The 23436-nt window shown below is 38.3% G+C and overlaps 1 protein-coding gene across 3 annotated transcripts in view; it reads right to left on the bottom strand.

Moving 5' to 3' along the window:
* MACROD2 (mono-ADP ribosylhydrolase 2) overlaps window positions 1–23436 on the bottom strand; it is an 891375-nt gene that overhangs the window by 490685 nt on the left and 377254 nt on the right. The gene's annotated exons all lie outside the window — the stretch shown is intronic.

The raw sequence follows: 23436 nt of genomic DNA, 5'->3' as shown, positions 1-23436 counted from the left end.
AACTCCACAATAAATTAACACTGTCCACACACAAAAGAATACTAAGATAATACTACTAAAGCCTAAAAAAATCATCCCTGTTTGTGAAAACTAAAAAAAGTCATTTGAAGTTAACAAGTAATAACAAAAGACATCTGGAAAAGGGTAATTTCTTAAAAAGTATATTCAAGAACACTTTGTAAACAAGCTCAGAAACCTTTTTCTTTCCCATTATATTTTCACTCACTCATTATAATCACTAATTATTCATAAGAATAGAACAGTAGGTCAAAAGTAAAAGGAAATGTGTTGTCACAACTGAAATATCCAGCTACAATACAGGAGCTGGTGTTCGAAGGTGCACAACAGAGCCAGCCAACTAATGGGTAATTGGTTTACTTTCTATACAGACTACTCAGTGAATTGGTATCAGAAAATCTACTGGATATTAATGAGTTAAAATAATCTAATAGCATAGCTTTTTTCTTTAGTTTAATCATCTTTCCCTAAGGCTCTGAACAACATTTAAGCATGTGCTTAATTTGCTACTGAAGTCAACAGAACTTTCAGTGAATACTGGAAGTTAAACATGCGCTTAATAAGATTTACTGAATCAGAATGCACAAAAAACGATGTGAGCAGAATCAAAGCCCAGAGGCATTAGTCAAGTCCACCCTGAATTTCCCTAGATACAGGGCCTCCAAAATGAAAATTTTATAATAAATATGACATGTCTACTGTACAACCCTATTTCTGAAATACTTATATAGCAACACACATACCAAGCTTCAGAAGTCTTTAAAGTAGGAAAGGGAAAAAAAACCTTGAATTTATGCTAAAATACTAGCTGGAAGCTTTTGTGAAATTTTGTTTGGCAGCAGTAGTTTAGCAGTGCCCTTTGACAGGGGATAATTCTTGTTGCCTCATTCCTCCAAGAAGAATCATAGAATCATAGAATTACTAGGTTGGAAAAGACCTCTTAGATCATTGAGTCCAACCATTAATTGGTCATATCGAGCTTCTCCTCCCCAGCACCCCAAGCCCCTCTCCTCAGGGCTGCTCTCAGTCACATCATCCCCCAGCTTCTATTGAAACCGTGGATTGCCCCAACCCAGGGGTGGGCCCTTGCCCTTGTTGAAGCTCATGAGACTCACAGGATATATATATACATCTATACATATAAACACATAATCGTTTGGTGATTATAACGTCCTCTCCTGCCCCCTACACCCACCGTGCTCCCACACGCGCCGCCTGGCACAGGCTGCCACAGGCAGCAGCACCAGCCACGCCGTCATCTCGTGGGGCAATTAAAATGTTTTAACTGAGGGCAGGAGGGAATGGAGGGATGGTATTAACACATATTTAGCTACCTGTTCTTCTGTGAAAAAGAAGAAATGTAATCCATTATTAGTATCTTACTTCCTCATTCAGGCAAACTGTGTAGTCTCAAATCTGCATATGAACATGAGCATTACGCCAGATGATTCTCATTCTCGGATTAAATTAAGTTAAATTATCTGTATGCCTTTCAGCGTCCTTTTTTATTACCAAAGACTATCATTTCTTCCTAATGTGGAGAAGTTCAGTTTAACAAATACCAACTTGATGATCTTTGAATGCAGTGTATAAAAGATAAAACGATTCTTTACTATTTTGTGTGACATTTAAATGGCTTAAGTGAACATTGATTTGAATTGCAACTAATAAATATTTCCCTAACAGTAAATATTAAAGGAAGGATTTGACTGCAATATTCTTCAGATTCCACACCTGCTATAAATGTTCAACCCTAACTTAGAAGTATTTCAATTCTTGCTCTTCTACTTTACATGGAGGATCTGGTTCTGACATGAAATATCATACTTTTTTTTTCTGCCCCAAAAAACTAGCACTGTATTGAAGAAATGCTTAGCAATTTCTCTTAACGATGTATTGTCACCAAACCTTTCTCTAACATACTGTCAAAATTGGCAAATCTGCTGAAGACAGAAATTTTCAAATTTAAATTTTGAAATTGACAATTGTTACTCCAATATGGCACTCATTAACATGGAAGGAGTTAAACTTCCTCTTCTTTTTAGAAGTGAAAAAAAAGCTAGGAACAGCTGTCACTCAGGTGATGAATACAAGCTGCCAGCCTTTTAAACAGCAGGTACAGCATTTGAGCTCTGAATTAATTAGCATTCAGAAAGCCTAAACACTGCTTGATAACTCCACAAGATAATTTTTGTCCCTTCCTGCAAATTAATACTGCTATTAAGATGAGCAAGGACACAATGCAGTGCATAATTGTACCCATTAAACAAAGTTTCACAAATAACAAATTAGAGGTTCTAGCCAAGAATGTGTCAAGTCAAATAAAGCGTTGCTGCAAATAACATATAGGAATTCATCTTCACTTTTTCACAGTATTCACAAAGCACATACAATATGAATTCCTGGGTAAATGCATTAAATGTTTTCTGTGTATGAGCACAGGCTTCTCAAAAGTTCAAGTTTCTCAATGTTTAAATAGTGTCTTTGTCCCAAAAGCATTAGGGCTACTTCCATACAAGAGCCCCTTTTAACACTCACATATAGACTGACACGACAAGTTAGCAAAGCCACACAGGGACTGTAAGGCAAGAGATTATACTTACTATAATGTCGTAAGAAACAGGCCTCCACCAAATGCTGCTTCAGCAACGCAACTAAGTCTGAAAAACCCAGTGTGAAAAACCTCCCTCCTGTATATATATCATTTCATTTAAATGATGAACGTATTTTAAAAAGCACAAAAATGATTGATGTCAGAATTTAATGATGTTTAATAAGTGGCCATCTGTCAGCAGTCAAGGAGTAAAAAAGCAGCACATTATTATTTCCCAAAAGATTAGAAATATTGATGCTAATTAAAAGGCACATTATCATGATCTCAAAGCAACGCCTAAGCACTAATCAGGCTCAAGCTCAGCCAAGGAGAAGAGGGGAGACCTAAGGATATGAGTGTTCTCCAAATCGGTCATTTGAGTTGATAATCTCTAAACTGGTGTTGTGATCGTGTATAGATAAGAACTTGGCAAGTAGCAGGTAACTCCTGACTGGGTGGGCAAGCAATTAAACCCTCACCTGACATTATTATTTATTTTTAACTCAACTTTAGAGGAAATCTTTGGTACATTTTTACAAAGAATTAGAAAATAAGGGAATTACACATAACATGGAATTTCACTATTTTTTTTCCAATTTTCCATACACATGGTTTCAAAATAAAATAAAAGCTGGCATCACAATGCCCAAACATATAATTAATTGCACCATACTAAACTGCAAAGCACTAGGTATTTTTAGGCAAGAAACAGATTGTTGTCACGTGCACATAAGGGACTTGCATGGCTAGTTATGACTAAAACCAACACACAAAGGAACAAAATCCATGAGTGCGGCATCTGTAAAGCATTTTGCCTAGTTATGCCTTTAAGAACTCCCTTCCAGGGTCCAGGGCTGCTTTGACTCCTCTTGCTGAGTAGATGAAGAAGGTACATAAAGGTAGGTGGTTCAGACTGCTGCTAATGTTTGCCTAGAGCTCTGCCTTCAACATTAATAGTCAGTTTATTACCTTTTAAAATGCAGTATTTATTGACATTTTCATAATTTATCTCGATCAGAACCTCTTTTAAGCAAACAGATCTCTACAAACCTCAGCATCCATGCTTCATGTTTCAACTGAAGCAGTCAGCAGCCCACAACACGCTTTTTGGCTTAGTATGCAAAAAACTGACATGACTCTTGGCATTTATTGCGCACAGAAAGGTAAAGTAAAGGCCATTGGCAAATGTTTCCCTGCCCTTGGGGTACAAGAGATATGTAAGCAAGGTAAGACTGATCCCACTTCATGGACACAGTATGTACTGTCCCAGGTACAATAATATTGGCTCTATTAGTCTTGCTCATCAATCTACCAACTTTACAAGGCCAGCTGAGCAGATTTGTGGTGAAAAGGAACAAGTGAGCGGTGCAGAATACTCCAGCACTAAAGATAAGCAAAGCACAAACACAAGGTAAAAGGCATGCTGTGAAACAGCTGGAGAAAAGAGAGAAGGAAAAATCACATTGAAAGTGTGGAAAAACAGCAAACGGCAAGTGTCACTGCTATTGCTGCAGAAAAGCACAGCCACCCTGGCAACTGAGGCTCGGGGGCATGAGTACCCGTACATACTTCATAACTAAGACCAGGTGTTTCTTCCACCATATTCCTAGCTGCAAACATTTTCACCTGTAACTGTCACTATCAAATTACCATCTCCACACTGAAAAGCTACCTCTAGTCTTCCTCGTCGGGTCAAGGAACTCATTCATCACCATCAAGTGAAGCATATTTCTATTTTTACTTGTCATTTTCAAACCATCGCTTCACACAGGTGTGACCTCTGATCCCGATTTTCCTTCCAACACTCCCTTCCTTGCCATACTCTCACAGTCCTCTCTTATCTCCTCCCTAAGAAATATTAAAAAAAAACCCTTAAGATGTCCCTGGTTTTGATTATCCTATTCCAATCTAACTCCTTGATCCTCAGCATAAACACTTCAATCATTCTGGCATTTTCATTGACTCAAATTAAATGCAGAGTAAGTAATTATTTCACAGTCCCCTTGCCCTTTCATACACAAGTCTTCTGCCTTACACAATGACAAATATTACCTCCCAGATCCTTAAGCAGTTCAGATACTTCAGATATGCTTTGGATATGAATCTGACATGACGGGGGACTCTTAAGTAAATCCCGCAAGGCTTACCCAGTACTAATTATTAGCAATTACAGTGCTTTTCTAATGTTGAGTTTCAATGCTCAAACATGATGGGAGCCATACAACCATTCCATTCTTCCACTGGTTTACAGGTTACTCAGGGTGATCATATGCACTAGGTACAAGACCCTCTGTATTTTGCAGTCTGCTAAATGTAAATTCAGTGTAGCTGGCACCAAAAGGAATTTGCAGTTCAGCGTAGGTAAATTTGAGGCAGAGCATACAAGACATATACAAGACATACAAAAATGAAAAACTACCGTAAGTATCCAGTTTTACTTATGTTATTTACCTCCATATTCACTACATTTGTTTTAAACTGTCATCAAATTCTTTATTCTTTGTGCTTCACGGATTTGCCTTCTGCCTCTGTGCAACTGTTGTACACTGTATAGCTGTCAGAGCAGAAGGGGAATGTATTAAAAGCCGTATAATTGTAAGCTGAGGCATATGGCACTAAGGAGAATGTAGGAGTTAGTGGGAAGAAGGAGGTTTTGTTTTGATTTTTTTTCAATAGTCCGGATATGACTAAAGCTTTTCCGGTGGGCAAAGAAAATACCCCTTGTTTCGGTTTCTCTACAATTTGAAAAGTTGCTTGCTATTTACTTTTTTGGGGAGGGTGGGAAGAAAAGAAGAGAGGAAGGGAAGTTTAACATTTATTCTAATTTACATGAAAAACAATAAACTTCCCTTCTGGTTCTCCTCTTCTTCCCCAAGAAAATACATCCTCAAACAGCATGCCTTAACTGAGGTTTTTGCAAAAAAAAAAAGCACAGAAATTAGCTAGATACTACGTAAACATGTCAGACTTCATAGCTCGCATGCACTGAAATAACCAGAACAGTTCGCTCTTCTCAAAGGTATTGCTTCAAGCTGATTGCTGACTCAAGACAAGAACACAACTCTGGTCACAGTTTCTGAGTATTTTCTCTGCAGCTGCAGGGTATAGAGGGTTTTCTGTTTGTTTTGCCTTTTTTCCCCTTTTTCATATGAAACCTCAGATTCTGAAGTACAGTTTGGCAGCACGAGGCTGAATTCGCTGCCAGTTTCCTAGGGTACGGAATCTCTAATAACACAAAGCCCTGACTATCTTCTTACCCAATAAATAATCAAAATTTTGCACCACAATCTTCCTTAAAAATATAACTTCTTGGTTTTATCTCTCAGTTACAGCTAATACTTTCTGTCAACCGGATTTCATCCGTAACAAGGCTGCCTGTGACATGTTAGGTCCCAATGCATCTCTCAACAAATCCTCCACACATGGCAATGGTTCACAGAGTGCACAGGTTGCAAAAAGGACCACAGAGACAGAGCCTCTCTTCTCTAATGGGATCAGAAAGGCTGCGCCTTCTCATGGAAGACACTCATCAAATGAGAGGCAGTGTTGTCAGGGAAGTCCAGGCTTACGTATTGCATTTCGAGTGCATAAGCAGAACACAGTATTCATGATATTTGTATTCTCGAACAACTTCTGTCAGGTTGAATTATTGGTCATGTGTTTATTGCTGTCACGCTGGAAAGCTGACCCAGACAATGTTTTCTTCATACTCAGCAATTTTAAACAGCTTTTTTTCCTAGGCTTTAAGGGCTAGCATTGTATAACTTGCTCTCTAGGACTTGTCCTTCCTTTTCTCTTCCCCTCTTCTGTCCCTGCTTCTGTTTTGCGCTTGTTCACTTTGCCCAACATATCTAAAGAAACCACATGAAGCACTAAAATATGGACAAACATTTTTGCCAGCAGTGAATTATGAGAAGCTTCCCTTGGTTTTGCAGAAGGAATAATGGGAATAAACTCAGTGATGACTGCTTGCCTTCCCCACTTATAAAACCTGCCCGCCCCTCTATCCACAGCAGCCCACATTTATTGTGCAGTTGTGAAGGGGAGGAAAGTACTCTCCTGCTTCTTGCCACACCTTCACCAACCTCCCTGGCAAACTCCTATGATACTCTGTGGCTGCGTTCTTCCGCCTTCTCAGAGAAAAGGCCCCATTTTCATCTCACTGACAATGAAACAAAAAGAGCACTTAAATTTGCTATAGGGACCGTTGACACATAGGTGGTCATTTCTTCCAGTCATCTGGTATTTTATACATACATACATACATACAAATATATATATATACAAACTGGCTCCCAAAGGGCGCTCTACGCTTCTCTAATATCTTCCTGGAAGCCAAGCATCTGAGATTGGACATTACAATGGCCACGTAATCAAAAATTACAGGTACTCTAGTTTTGCCTTCTGAGATGTCTGAAAAAAAGAGACCACCTCTGTGTATGCACAGCCACCTTCTCCAGTACAGAGAGTGAAACCATGTAACTGAGAGTACCTTAAAAAGGAGTCTGTATATTCTGTTCTTGGACCAATTAGATGGTGCAACAGAACGGAACAGATAAGCACAGTCACGTTCCCTCACTTACTGCATCATCTTAAATCCTTTCAGATTTACACCTTGTAAGACAAAAATTACATATCTCTAGTAACTTAACAAATAATTCTATTATTCATATTACATTCTATATAGTTATTTAATGTTATAATCAGTTGAGACACCCAAAGTATACTCTATAAAATTTCACCTTGGGCTTTCTGCTGAAATGCTGGTATTGCAAAACCTCCACAGCACATTTATACTTCAGTAAGTACTGTTGCAATTCACACACACAAGACTCTTAATATTGTTTCCTATATATAAAATTCCCAAATGAACCAGAGGCATTCACTAATAACATGCATTAATGGGCAGAAATTTATTCACAAGGACTCTGTAAACTTTCAAATACTCACAAGATAAATACCTCACTTCTGTGTAAGAAGAAATGACAAAATTTTGGTTTTGATGATACAGTTGGACCTGATTTTCACTATATGTATATCAAAGCTTGCACCAAACACCAATGGGAACAAGTATGAATTTATTTTATGTTCAAAGCAATATAAATTTAGATTTACTGCACTAATCACTAACTTAACTTGAGATCCATTCATCTGGCAAAAACATGTGAGGAACACCCAGATTCCTGAATGGATTTCACTTGTTGGGGGTAAAAGGATTTAGGTCATAGGCACCCTACGCACCTTGTAATTAAGTGAGATCCTGAGGACCTGGAAAAAAAATAAAGAGAAAGAAAAAAGGGCCATTTGAACAGATTTTCATATCTGCTTTCAGAATGGCTGGTCAATCAACTGTCAGCTAAACCACTCAAGAGGAAAAGAAAAAAAAAGAAAGGAAAAAGTTCACTGACATTATTTACTAACTCTTCAAAACCAGCATAACCAGGAAAACCACAGAACTCTTTCTCTTTTCCAAGGAGGGAGGGCAGCACATGCTGTTATTTCAGGAGGACACCGGGTCTCTGAACAGCCACACTGTTTCATCTAATAAATTGGGTTTATGAGCATTTATACAGTCACTTCATGTGAATTTAGACAACTGCTTAACTTTATTTTTTTTTTAACTGAATATGGAAGTAAGAAAATCTACTTAAAGACAACTTCCAAGTGAATCAAATCACTGGATGAAGATAATAAAAAGGATAAACAGAAAAAATGCACAAATCCCTTTTAACTGTCAAAGACTCTGGTTTTTCAAAGCATCTGGTAATCTAAAAAAGTCCACTGGAACCACATGGCATGTAAACAAATTAACATTTTGTCTGAATGCCAATCAACAAAATCTTTCCATTCAAACCTAGGTCAGCTGCACGGGCAGCTGTTGAAGTGGTGACACTGCTATCTTACGTAGAGGCTAAGGGGTGGGTGAAAACACCATTCTGCTTTAAAACATCTCCCTAAAACCTTATACTTCACACTTTTCAGAATTTATACAAATAAACATTACATTACCGCTCCTGAGGACAACCTCTCCCATTCCCTCCTCCATCCTCTTCTCTTCAAAATGTTGGCGGTTAAAACCCAAAACCACTCACTCTAAACACCATCCAGTGCGATTTTCATACATCACTCCGTACTGCTCATTATCGTGGCCAGAATATACTTTTGACCTGGTTTTACAGGGGAGTGACATAAAGCAAACTCTGAGAAACAGTCAAAAGGAAAATCATGGCATAAAACATCAATCACCAGATCAGAGGATGACTATAAAGAATTGTGTCAGATGACCCTCTTGGAGGGATGGAATTTGCAGAGGGTAGCACCTCATCACTCAGGCAGCGCAATGTGAGCCCAGGAAGCCATGCAGATAACACCACATGATTCCAACAGAAGAGCACAGCCCATCAGAGTCAATCTTCAAAATCCATCATTGAATGTGGCACATTGAAATACGGGCTGAAACATGCTATGGGGGAATATTGGGGAGAGAGGTGGGAAAAAGTAGTGAGGCAAAACTAGGTGGAAATAAAGACTACTCACAAAAACAGATTTTCTCAGTTCTGTCTTGAACTGTGTGTCAAAATTTTAATTATCTTTCTTTAATGAGGTTTCTTTCAGTAGGAAGAGAGAACAATGAACTTCACTAACATCAGTCTCAATTTTTTAAATAGATTATGAACTGCAAAGAACACACACAAACACCTTCTTCCTCCTAGCCATATAAAAATACATGATCAAGTTGCAGGTGATAAACAGTCAAGAATAACAAAATCCGACCTACTTCACAGTGAGTGAACAAGCTAAGCAAATAATCCCTTTCCTAGATATTCCTAGTACACTGTACAAGAATTTTAAAATATGTTGCACATGATGGTTCTCCTAATAACTTTAATTAAAACACTACCAGAAGTTATAATGAAAAAGGATTACCTTTTTTTTAATACGTTAAAACCTCAAGCTCCTGTTATTTTACATCCTGGTAAAAAGGAAATGAACAATGAATCCACATTCTGGGATTTAAGATAATTGTAAGATTTTAAGTTGAAGGGCAGGAAAGAGGCTTCATGTTTAAATTTGCTTTTAACAGATCCAAGCCTTATGTTCCTTTACGATTACAATTACTCATTTAAAATTTCGCCCTTTTAAACTCCCAGCGTTTGTTCACAAGATGCATCTTCCCTCTGCCTCAATATAAATGACAAACATAGGCTCCCACTGAATAAAAGGAAACTAGTTAATAATTGGCGTTATTGTAATTTCTGGCTGTCTTGTAACACCCTCTGGATTTTGCTCTGAATGCAAAATTCTTAATACCACCCTAGTTTTCACGGTGTTCAGCTCAGTACCACAAGAGTACTTAAAAAAAAGGCTATCTGCTGTTAGCAAACTCTCTCACTCCTATCTGACAAAGGGTTTTTATCTCCTCCTGTATAAATGCTGGGGTATGAGGGCACAGCAAGATGAAGGTCAAATGACTCCAAGATCCTTGCACACTCACATGAAAAGCCTGCAGGTCCACTCACTAAGAGTATTTAGCACTTCTTAGCATTTTATGGGGTTCAGAGCATCACTCCTCTGCAGCTGTAAGAACTGTAGTTGCCCACACCTCTGTCTCTTTACTTGAGGAACAGACAGCAGGTGATGCAATGATGCCAAGTCATCCACAGAGGAGATGATGGTGGCCATGCAACAAAACAAGTGATGGGCTTATCTCTTCTCCTTTACGAGACTCCCACCTCATGACTTTAGCAACAAAATGAGAAAAGATGTTCTTTCACAACGCAAGCCTGATTCCTAGAGCTGCATCACCTTCTGCAGTCAAAAAGTCTTCTGGGCTGTTTGTTCACATTACAAACTGAATGAAAATAATCATATACAGAGAAGACTTGATCAAAAGTGCACTAGTGATCATAACTCCCTGACTTTTTAATGCAGAGCCTCAATCAGTAATTTCTGGGGTCTCAAGTCTGGGAAAAAAAGACTGAAATGGGTTTGTTCAGATTACTGTTTTTTAATGTAATCTGGTTGTTTGGAGTTATTTATTTTTTTAAAGTAAACTAGAAAACTCCAATCATGTTGATGCCGACAGGCATATCATCAGTTCCAAAGATCCCCTTATCAAAAACCTGGTACCAAAGCAATTGAAGTAAAAGACAGAGATAGTAGATTATCTTCTGTGATAACAGGATAATAACACATATATCTGCTACTGTGTTTCATAAAGTATGTGCTGACAGCAGAATAAAATCTGGACCTCAGTTTGAAATTCTTAAAGTTACTGCACTTACTACAGATCCTTCCCATTCAGCTCCATTCCTCTAGAAGAACACAGCCCGAAAACATGTAACACCTCTGCTGAGCAGGAGACAACAGAGGATTTCAGTGCCTTACTGTAGCTTTGAACAACTTAGGCAGATGTTTTACAAGAAAAAAGAAAAAACATCAAATCCTTGCTCGAAGCATGAGCTCTACATCCCAATAAAAATGTGATTTTTTTTTTTTTTTGCTTTTATTTTAATATGGACCAAACAGCATTCTACTTTACTCTTGGTCTCATAAATACTTCAACTGTTTTCAAATGGACTTTTCAGGGGGGGGAAAAACGTGCCATGGCACACAATGGATATAAAAATGTCTCAATTCAAACAAGTGTAGTATAAAAAACTTACAAGCAGCTGATAAAAGAAATTCAAAATGAACAATGTAAGGTAAAAATGCTGCCTGCTCCACCCACAATTATTTATAGTACTGGAGTGCTTGGAGACCTTGGTGGGAAGCTTTGTGCCAGTTTGGAACTGTGAGAGAACAAAGTCCCTGCTCTGAAAGGATTTAATGAATGTTGGCCTTAAAATCACACCCTGATGACACTGTAGTGCAGCTCCAATGAGAGCATGAGTGTAACTGTGCCATGTGAAGAACTATGTTCCACTTACAAAAAAACAAAATCTGATTTAAGGTTTAACAGATTGGAATAAATTTGGGGTCTAACTACAATATGATGTAAGACAGAATATAAATGCATTGCCACTGCCAATATATTTTTCCCAATTGTTCTGCCAGGTCGTATCGACCTAGAAAAAAAAGTACGCATATGTGTGCAAACTTGAGTGCATTACACATGCACTTCTTTGATAAAGAATACCTATGCAGGATTGATGGCTATGGACAGTATTTCTAATGGGCTTTTTAATTGGCACTATGACAATTAATTGGAGCCTTCACAGAACTCCGGGAGTTCTCATTATCAAACAGCACGGTGTCCTGGCACACTGTGTGGATGTCCATTATTTCTAAACAGTCACCAAATCATGAGACACAGATAAGATAAATTTTATACAAGCAAATGAGCCCCAGAAATTGAAGCCTACTATGGAGACAGCAGGGAAAATTCTGTTTCCTTCTTACTATATTATTTCAGCAGTGCCCATATGCTGAAAGAAAACAGAAAAGGCCTTCTGAAAGATATTGAAAACAGGCTACATATGTGATAAGGATTAAATACTCCATGCAGTATTTCTTGGCATTGCAAAAGTTTACAGTTGCTCACGGCTACGCACAGATATTGTGATTATCCCCATAACAAGACTAGGAGTAAACTGAGCCAGGCTCATGTGCTGGTTACCAGACATTGACAGTCGCTGGGAGAAGAGGAGGTATCTGCAAGAACGGACACCAACATGAACACCTAAACTACCCCCAGCTGCCACTGCCTTTCACTGCCAGAACTGCCTGATGTACTTCATTTTGCGCAAGACCCAACTTGCAGGTCTGTTGAGGCTGTCTAACCTGCCACTGGCAGTCTGACAGCTCCTCCCTAAAGGCTGTGACACCATGGGGGTGCAGGGCCAGGCAGGAGGTGCCAACATGGAGAGGAGCTTAAGGGTTTCTGCTTTCACTTTTTGGGTTTAGAAAGCTCCCATGTGGCTTCCTTCACGTGCCCTTCAGGTATTTCTCAGCTCACCTCCACGCTCACCACAGCCCAGCGAGGGCTTCTTGGGTGGCAGCAGGAGACATGGCCCAGAGGGGCCCCAGCCCTTGCTGTGGTGATGAGGGGATGCTGGTGGGGTCCAACAGGTCTGTAGAGCGCTGCCTCCACAGCCAGGAAACAGGAGGAGCAGTGCTAGGTGTGCACCTGCTTGCTTTTAATTTTCAGTAGTAGAACTGGTGATGGAAAGCTTCTTAACGAAAAAAAAAAAACAACATAGAATGGTTTGGGTTGGAAGGGATATTCAGGATAACCCAGTTCCAACCTCCTTGGAATAATCAGGTAGCTCAAAGCCTCATCTAACCTGGCCTTGAACACCTCCAGAGATGGGGCATCCATAACTTCTCTGGACAATGTGTCCCAGTGCCTCACCAGCCTAATAGAAAAAAAATCCTCCCTTAGAGCTGAACTAAATCTACCCTCTTTCTGCTTAAAATCATTACCATTTGTCCTGTTACTACAGTCCCTGATAAAGACCCCTTCCCCAGCTTTCCTTTAGGCTCCCTTTGAGTACTGGAAGGCTGCTATAAGGTCTCCCCAGAGCCTTCTCTTCTGAAGCCTAAACAAGTTTAACTCTCTCAGCCTGTCCTCGTATGGGAGATGCTCCAGACCCTGGATCATCTTTGCTCCCTCCTCTCAACTTGCTCTAACAGGTCCATGTCCTCCCTGTGCTGAGGACTCCAGTTCAGTAAGTACTCCAGGTGAGGTCCAAGGACAGTGGAGCAGAGGGGAAGAACCACCTCCGTTGACCTGCTGGTCACACTTTTTTTGAGGTAGCCCAGAAAACGTTTGGCCTTCAGGGCTTCAAGTGCACATTGCCAGTTCACGTTGAGCTTCTGATCCGCTAGATGAAATGGACTAAAATTCTCCCAAATCAAAGCTGTTACTAGGTTGTAGCAGCACCAGCATACATGTTTTGAGGCCTTCATTTTGCTTTGTTGCTGAGTAATTATCAATACTGTGGCAACAATGTACCCAACACATCTCTAACAGTGAAGACTAATGAGTTTGGGTATGTTCACAAATTCCATCAGTGAGACCATGTATAAGCTTGTAAATGTCTCTAATACATTATGACGAAACATTTAGCCATTTAAAAATAGCCTGTAAATAATCTTGGATAACATTAACACCATCTTAAATTCTGTGAATGATTAAGGATTTTGTCGTGCACTGACAAAGGACTCAGATTCTCATTAGAATTATGTAAAATCTTCTTACACAAATCTCCTGTCAGCTTCAATCCATTAAAAATAATAAAGGTATGCTCAAAATTAGGGACCAAAGCAAATTTTGTTTAGATTTAACAGACTCAATTTACTATGCTGTTAATTGGATAGCACTGATACACTTTTCACTTGGCCTTGACAAAATGTTCTAATATGACATTTTACTCCATTTACATCACCTCATGAATCTGTAGAAAGCTGTCACAACTTAACGCAGTTCAACCCCAGATGCAGGTCAAAATTAACCACTTGGGCAGTCACCAGGCAAGCTGGTGCTCCCAAAGCCATCGTCCATTGTGCCGAGTATCCTACGTTTGTATCTTTGCAATATCCCCTCACAAACCAGAACTTGTAATAAAGATCTCCTGCCAGACAGGAGGCTTTTCATTACCTTCCTTTCTTCTTCCCACTCCAGAACAATGGAGGCTTTGCTACATCTGAAAAGGATCTCAACCTCACTGGAAGAAGACAGGAAATTGATATAATGGCCAGCAGAATGTAAGTCCCATGAAAAGATGGGAGTAGCCTGCAAGAGAACGTTTCTTAAAAATAAATAAATATAAATTTACTCTCATGATGAGGACAAAGTTCAGGACCATTTCCTCAGCTGAGGCCATACTGCTAGAAGCCAGCCACGGAGTGTGTATGGAAGAAGCAATATTAGGGCAGCTGGCTGCACACCCCAAATACCTATGTGGCACAATGTTGCATATAGGCTAGTTTCGGGGACTGAATTTAGTTGCAGCCTCTGTTAAGAAACACCTATTTTTTGAGAAATATACCCTCCCAAGTGCATCTCCAATTCACTTGCACCAAAAAGATATATTGCAGTAATGCATTTTTCCATCTCATTTTGTGAGCTAAGTAAAAGCAATGCCAAGAAAAAGCAAGCCGATCAGAGTCAGAAAAACATGCTTTTTTTAGCCATGATAGCAACGACAGAATAAACTCGCTTTGAAAGATTTCTGAGTTTTGTGTTTTTGAGGATTTTATGAACCAGTTTTAAATGCATTTGGATCATTAAGAATTAGTTTAAGTTGTACTTCCCAGGGAAGGAAAGTACTGTAAATCAATCTTATTTTAAATACACATGAACAGCTTAAAATTGCATCGTATGCCATCACGAACATGCATTAGTTTCCAACTCCAAAGTAGATTTAAGTTTCACAAAAGAGCTGAAGATATCATTCAGAAACAGATGTTAAAGTGCCATGAAAAGCAACTATCTTACTGAATAAATGAACTTCTTTAGAGTATTAAAAAAAAATTAGACAGGTTAAATAATAGATATCCTATTCAATGTTTTCAGATGGTGTAAATAGCCACCTTTATGAATCACAAATCATGAAAAATTGCCATGTTTCTGAAAACAGATATTAATCTCCTTGAAACACATGCCCTTGCACTCATGACGCACAGCAAGCTTGCCCAGTAGAAGCTCATGGAGTAAAAGAAGGAAAAAAAAAATCAGAACTGACACAACACATTTTTAAGAATAATTGAGCTGGTGAATCACAAATCCCAGCTTTTTATTTTCAGAAGCATTGCTTCTACAGAAAAAAAAAAAAGAAAGGAAAAAAACCCAACAAACCAAACAAAGCCCGTCCCAAAACCCCCCCCCCAAAAAAAAAACCAACAAAATGTGTCTCCATTTTGAAGTGATGTAGAATTTTTAGACGTGCACATACGCATACAAATTTTTTAAATTTGAAAATTATTCTATTTTGCCACACTAAAGAACTAAAGGCAACAGCTCGCTAACTGTTGCTAAAATGAACCATTACTTCAAGTTTGATTTAATAAAAAGTTTGCAAAAATACTGCGACACAAATGAACTCAATATGTTCTCTTCCATGGCCTCCACTAGACAGAGAATTATATTTTCAAAATCCATTGACATGAGTCAACTTGTATTGCCTCTAGAATTTTTATGGTTTCAGACATATCTGACACATCATTTTTGCTACCCTCTTGTTAACTCTTTCAAATCATTAGTGGCATTTCAGTGTATAGGCGGAGAACACTAAATTAAAGAGTAGATTTCCGTTTTTAAGCCCTAGGGCAGAAAAGGTTGAGCACATCACAGGGAAAATGTATTTTACTTCCAACTCGGATTGCCTGTGCTCTCATTACATTACCTCAGCACCCCTTCAGCTTCTGTGTGAAGCAGAGGGATACGAAGCTCTGAAGGGAGCTCGTTCTTCTGTCCTGTAAGCTAAAAGAAAGACATTTCTGGAGTGATGAGACCCACTTCAGATGGATGGAGAAGATACTTGAAAATGCCTCATGGGAGTTCCAGCTGTACAAGCCTCAGCCTAATAGCACTGAATTGGAGGTGTGGCACACCAGAGAATTATAACTGCTGGTGGATAAAGCTTTTATTTCCTTTAGAAACACTAAGGTGAAATGGAAAACAATCTCTACATTGTGGGGAAGGACAGAAGGTGAATGCACGCAATATTTTTTTACATATTACTCAGATAGGCTTGTATTGCTATGGGATTTCTGTCATTCATTGAGGTAAGAGGATAATTTACAATTTTCAAGAAAATTCAAGCGAACTTGTACCTTTTCCACAGTTCCTAAAACTACAGATTTCAGTTGCAAGAAAATTTGGATTAAGGAATGAAAGCAAAAATAAAACCAAAAAAACTCATGCTGGGAAAAAAAAAAACATATATCTAACCAAGCAACCTCCTTCCCACCCCATCTGCCTTTCTCTTTTCAAAACCAGCAACTCTAGAATAAGAGAAAACACACCAGTTCAATTACATGAAGGCAGGGCTACAGGAAAATTATTTAAATACAGCGAAAATCCGCGATGAGATTAGTGCACAGAAAGCAAAAGACAGCTGCATCAGCAGAGTAAAAAAACATAAATGAGTGTAAGAAATATGACTGTTCACAGAAACTTCATTGCTACCTTCAAGTCATAAAGGACATCCTCTTATAGGGTCTAAGCTACCAAAGGGAAAGTGTTGAACTGCCTTTCCTCAGACTGAGCCCTCGGCATACGCCTTCATCAGCGTCTTTCTAATCTGCACATAATGGCTCCTCATTCTGTAATGGCTAAAGAAGTACTGGGTAATTTCTTTGGGGACTGATATGTTAAAAGAGGTCGTTGTAAAAGAAGTCTGCCCAAAATACTTAATATTAGTTTCAAAAAAATCTACTCAATACACTCACTTTCCATAATACTGGCTTTTCATGCAGCGTTTTCCAGTCTAACTCCTCTGAAGAAATAAATTCAATTTAGGAGGGAAAAAAAAAAAAAAGGTACAATCTTCTATGACTGGAAAAGGCAAATCAATACTTCATAAGTATGGTATGCACTAAGATAATTAATTTTCCACAATATGCTCAAATCTCAGCAGCAAAAACGGTATAAATTAGTGGCTAAATATTCTACATGCTAAGAGCAAGAAAACATTCTAATTCTTGTTAAACAGGTTAAATGAGAAAAGGTTTCTATGGCTGTCAAAATGCAGCCAGTCTGAACACCTTGAATTCTGAACCGTATGGATAGTACTATAATTGTCTTTCTTAAGGGTTTGTTAGAAGCTTCATATTGTATAAAAACCTTTTTGTAGGGAAAGGCAACCTTTTAAGATCTCATTCATTTGGACTATGCTTCATTTCCATTATTCCCAAAGCTCATGTAGATTCTATCCCTCTCTTTCTTTGCAAGGTCGTATTCTTCTGTCATTTCAGTCATTATATCCCAAGCTTCAAGATCAGCAAACAGCCCTAAATGCACTTCATTCTTGCACTAAGGAAAAAAAAAAAAAAAAGCATTTAGAAAAGGCGATTTTGACATTGGCTGCCTGCAGTTTGACTCCCTACCACTTCGCAGTGAGATCAGGAATAATACTTCATTTTATAATGCTCACCTCGAGATTGCGTCAGTAATGAAACACTCCAAGCAGGGATCAATTAGAGCAGCAAATGACTTTAACATTTCCAGGGAGTAAAGGAATTGAAACATACTACACTCCACACTTCCACAACAAAGAGAGGACTAAAAGACACAAAAATAAAAAAATAACAAACAAACAAAAATATTCTTCTTGATGGAATATCTTGAAAGAGCTATCACGCTGTATAAGGCACTATGGTTTTGTTAACCACAGCCTAAAATCAACAGTAAGTGCAAGATAAATTCTCAGCAGAACATTTTTTAAGTATTTCAACCTATTTCCATTTTTTAATTAAGGCAAATACATGACCAAAAAGTTTCCTCAAGGGAAGTGCAGCACTGCAATAGTTTCTTTGAGATTTGTTGTAAATTTATTCCCAAATTTCTAACACCATACACAGAAACACATAAGAAGTTCAGAAATATACAGAGCAAATAAACAAGCAGAATCAATAAAATAAAATCCAGTCCTAAATTCTGCCCTTTTCTGAGTGGGATTTCACAAAATATCAACTGGAGCAAAGTAGGCAATAAAAGCAGGTCTGTGGGTGTTTGCACCATACACAGAAATGTATGCAGGCATATCTCACTGCATGATATACAAGTTATTTCATTGAAACTTTCACACCTTCTGACACATCATCCCTACAGATCAAGAATCTGATCTAATTTTGATCATTTCTGAGAATTTATATTTATAGAGAGATGGACAGAATCCAATGCCTTGCCCACTAGAGAGCAGGGTAGAAATTGTTACCCGCACCTCTTCTGCAGTTAGTTTCTCTGTAACAGACAGAGAACTTCCCCTTTTGTTTGGATCAAAGCAGAAATGTTCATTTGATACTCAGTTTTTCAAAAACTAAATGTGATTTTATCCTGAAGTGTGACAAGTTGAAGATAGGTCCTCCTATTCTTAGGTCTTCTCCGTGTGCCTTTAGTATTTAGTCTGAAGTTAAAAAGGGAGATAATAGCTGGTTAGAAAGCATGAAGCCTGACATAAACTCTTGGAAAAAACAGCCAGCTACAGATAAATATTTTTATTTGTAAGCATGACACTTAGTCTGAGTCGTTGAGACCAATGAAATATAAAAATTTCACATCAACGTTTATATTCTCTACATTCACTTTCCAGAGCATGACAACCTCCCTAAAATACGAAGGCTTAGAAGCGTGTTTTCAATGCAGTGAATTGTTACTAAGCTAAAATGGGGCTGCAAGGATGATAGTCTGGGTACGTGAAATGGTCACGCAATGAGAGGAGGCCTAAGAAGATCATAAAAGACTACCTGTGACGCCAGCTAATTAAGTCACTCCTTCAGCTCAAGGGCTTTGGCACCATCAGTCATGCACTCAACTCCTTGCTGAATATGTATCTGTTTAAAGCTTCCACGTGTATTTTAAGCCTACTTAAGGAGGAAACTATATTATTAAGGGTTTTTTTATGTAACAGTAGTACTAAGAAATAAAACCAACAACCCATTTTCTGAGAAACTGTGAGTTCAAAGTAATTCAGAGTGATCACTAGATACTGAAAAGAACCTATTTAATGATTTTGGTATTTGCAAACTTGAGCTAATGCAAGCACCCCTATATATTGTCAGCCACTAAGACTTACCAGTATTCTTAAAAGGCATGCAAACATTTTAAATTATAGCATATGATGTATATAGATATATTTTCTCTCTTCCATATATCTCTGTTTTGTAGTTATAGTAAATATTTCACCACATTTTAATTTTAAGAGTGAATATATACTAGCAGGAGGGAAATTTTTTCATTAAAGAATATAATGTTAGAAATTCAAATGATAAAAAAACCCCTTCGGGGACTCCACAAGGATTTTAGTTCAAGGCTTTCTTAGTATATTATTAAATGATTTAATGTCCACTCTGTGTATGAAGCAATGTTATTTATTACATACCTTCGTCCAGAAGAGCACTTGAATATTTGCAGAGAAGTACAAATAACATTATAAATTTTCCTGTAACTAACACTAAAAACGAAAACAACTACTTTGCATTAAAGAATTACACAGTGCCAAACAATTAATTTGGAAGAAAAACATCAAAATTGCTTAAGCTGAATCTTCACTGGTACACTTCAATTGATTTTGCCCCAGGGTTAGTGTCAAGCATCTTTGATTATTTAAAAGTGAAACGCTACATTATTGAACTGATCTCATATTTCTATTCCCATTGCCGTACGCAGTTTCTCTGCCTGTTACAGACAGTATTCCAGGCTCCCATCCCCCTGGTTTGGGGGAGGTTACTGGGAGATCTAATACTTATCTGATTCTTCTCTGCTGATGTAGCAGAGTGGAAAAGCTCCCACACGCGTCAGACCTGGACCACCGAAGGGTCAGAGCCCAGGAGGGTGTCAGACAAGACTAGGGTTGCCTTTGGCTGTGGTGAGATCAAAGCCCCAAACAGAGGGCATACATAATTGAGCAAGGGCTGCTCATCTTTTGCTTTCAGCCTGGTTTCAAAACCCCTTGCTTTCTCCTCAAGTTCAGTGGCAAGTGCTCAGATGGCTCAGTGGCACCTCTGTACATGAACCATGCTTCTGGGTGTATTTAAAGGAACAAAGATGGCATTCTGAGCAACAAAACTTTGTTCAAGGAATTTAGTAGAAGGCCCCTTGGGAGTTTGGTTTCTAGACCAAAAGTGAACTTCAACATAATAAAAACTATCAGTTCATATACTAGGGCGATGTGAATCATGACAGCTTTTGCTGAGTCAAACCCCAGCTTTCTACAACTCAGATATGGAATAATTCAATAGGTAAAAGAAGTAGAAATGGTTGAAAAAACTCAGAACAGTACAAAGGAATGATTACGACTAGAGAAAGTAGTGCAAATGACTTAAATGACAGAACTGTGTGTTATTGTATCTGAAGCATATCTAAATTATCACTTGCAGTCTTGCAAGGGTGAGGAACACCTTCATGCAGGATCCGCTCTTTATGAAATAACTTGTACTGAGACAGCAGAAAAGAGGATGGGATAAACATCAGCCCCAAAAAGCAGAGTTGAGATGCCATCTACAAGGTACTTCAGTGGAAGACGCCAGCCCACACAAAACCTAGGGAGAGGATTGTCTAAGTGTTGTCTACAGTATTCCCCATCACACCAGAAAAATCTTCCAAGGAAGTTTGGAAATGACAAACCTGCTCTATCAGGAATTGGATTTTGGGGTTGAGTAGGAGCTCAACCTGATCCTGGGTGAAATAGTTTGAGTTGGCTCAACTTGGAAGTGCAAAGCAGTTGGCAAGTGAACAGTTTAAGCAACAGGAGCCTGAACTGAGACTTTCCACCACACAAATGAAAACCAGGGACTGCAGCAAATGCTACTCAAGAAAGCAGATTAAGAAAAGCCATAGTCCTTTACCCAACCTCTGTGGTCAGAAATCAATAAATGGTATAATGATATTAGGAGAATTCTCACTGTTGTGTTATTGTTGGGGAATGTGTATCTATAATGTCCTAAAAGAGTGTTGGTCTCAGGGCTTATCCTGCTTAGCTATAAGGATTATTTAACACTTAAACCAGTCTTCATGGTTAACTCTCGATTTTTTAAGAGGGTCAGGTACTTGACTACGGAAGGATATCTCTGGGGTGGGCAGTTACAAGCCAAGATCACTTAACCAGCCTTCTGAGTCTCCTGCCTGACACCACATCAAACTGTTGCCAAATGCATGCTGAAGCATAATATTCACTAACAGATGGAAAACAACTATACATAAGGGCTGAGCACTCTTGACATTATTCAAACTAGTAAAGCTTTTAAAAGTAAGATTTGGGAAGTTGGAGGTTTTGGCTCAGTTTACTACCTTTTGCTCTGATTTTCAAAAAGACAAATTATAAACAAAGTTTCTAAAGAACTCTCAGAATATATTGAGTCACTGGAAGGAATCTCTTTAAAAATAATAATAATAAAAAAGTTGAGAAACTTAACCTGAGGATTTGATTGGGCTGTAATTATCCTCTTGAAACTCAATTTCACCGGCATCCCACCTCAAAGATGAGCAAAACACAACATGATCCTGTGATTGAAACCTGTCTGCCATCAATCCACATAACTGCCTTATACTTCACATGGACCTGCTCATCTTGTCAAGCAAAGAAAAATCTCATAATCAGTTTTAGCACCCCAGAGCCCTTCCAATTCTCAAAGTAATATTCCAAACAGCTCAAGTAGAGCACAGTAACGCACAACTCGTCAGCCAACCTATTGTAATGCTATGAAAGAGCAGAACTTCAGATGACAGAAGCTGTAAATTTATAAAATCCTTTGAAGGCTATCTATTCCACAATATGAAACTCAAATGACTACCTCTCCCATCTGTTTGTTAGGGTTTTTTGGTGTTTTTTTGGTTTTTTTTTTTCTGGAAGAACTGGGAAGCAACAAAAGGACAGACAGTAAATCTGTAAATCTGAATGTTAAAAAAATATACCATTTACTCCTTTAGTCTATGTAGCATGATACAGAATAGGTGATAAACAAATATAAATAGCTCTCAAATCCCCCTTTACCTCTGTGTGTGCACATAAATGAGCACATGGGTGTCCTTGAAATGGAGATACATCTCATTTCCTACTATCCCATCCCTACAACAGCACCAGAAGAAGCAATCCATAACGTATAATTATGCTAAAGCAGGCAATATATTTCCATTGTTTAGGGGGGAAATCTTCCATGTAATAAATGCTAATTCACAGTAATTTAATGTCTTTATTATTAAATATAAGTATTCTTAATAATAATTCAGAATTATTAATATAGTTTTATTACAGTCTGCAAATCAAATTGTAATCAAATACATACAATGAACAACTTGTCAACAGGTTTGGAATTACCTTCATCTATGAAAATTCTTCAAAATACCTGTTATACCTGTTTTCTAATGTTTCTGATACTTCTTAAATCAGCCTGTACTGCATTTTGTTAATTGATTTTCAAAAACATTGCTATGACAGAAGTAGGTAAGGCACCTGCTAACTGAAATGTATGGGTAGAGAAAGAGATTGAGTTAAAACTACTAAATAATTGTTAGGTTTGCATATAAATACAATAACATCAATATCCAAGTGCTGGGGCAGGGCATTCACTTACTACTGATGACATTCATGAATCAATAAATCATATCTTAAAGAAGAAGAGGGATTTCAAGACAGAAGAAAAAGAAATGGAACTCAGAGGGATTGAAAAGAGGCAGCACTGTTTTAACACATTATCTTCCACATCTGGAATCCAACAGCAGGAGCCTGAGGAAGGGATTAGGAATTCATATTCTAGATCAACATTTGAACATAACAACATGCTATATCATCTGGCTAAAGAATGCCTCATTTAGGTAAAGCTTAAACATCTGTCACTAACATTAACTTCTGCACATATCTTGTAAAGCTCCTTTAAACTTTACAGTCCTCTAAAACAAAATTAAGCATCAAATACTTCAGATATGTTTCTACGAAATAAGCTAGCAGCTCTCAGACAGTGAAACATAAGGGTTTAGGGGTTGGGGTTTTATGTTTGGTGGAGTTAGTTTTGTTTTGTTTTAAAAAGGCCATAAGAGTGGTGCCAAACTTTGGCCCAGATGATGAATGCTCTGGCCTTCGTGTCACACTTGAGTTTGTAGCTCAACCCTGCCAGCTCCTCGCATGCCGAGTCTGCTGCAGAAAGAAATAGATTTGCCAAGT

This window comes from Cuculus canorus, chromosome 3, assembly GCF_017976375.1.
Source record: "Cuculus canorus isolate bCucCan1 chromosome 3, bCucCan1.pri, whole genome shotgun sequence".
Taxonomy (NCBI): domain Eukaryota; kingdom Metazoa; phylum Chordata; class Aves; order Cuculiformes; family Cuculidae; genus Cuculus; species Cuculus canorus.
The sequence above is the reverse complement of the archived record's forward strand: the minus strand, read 5'-3'. Positions and strand labels throughout refer to the sequence as shown.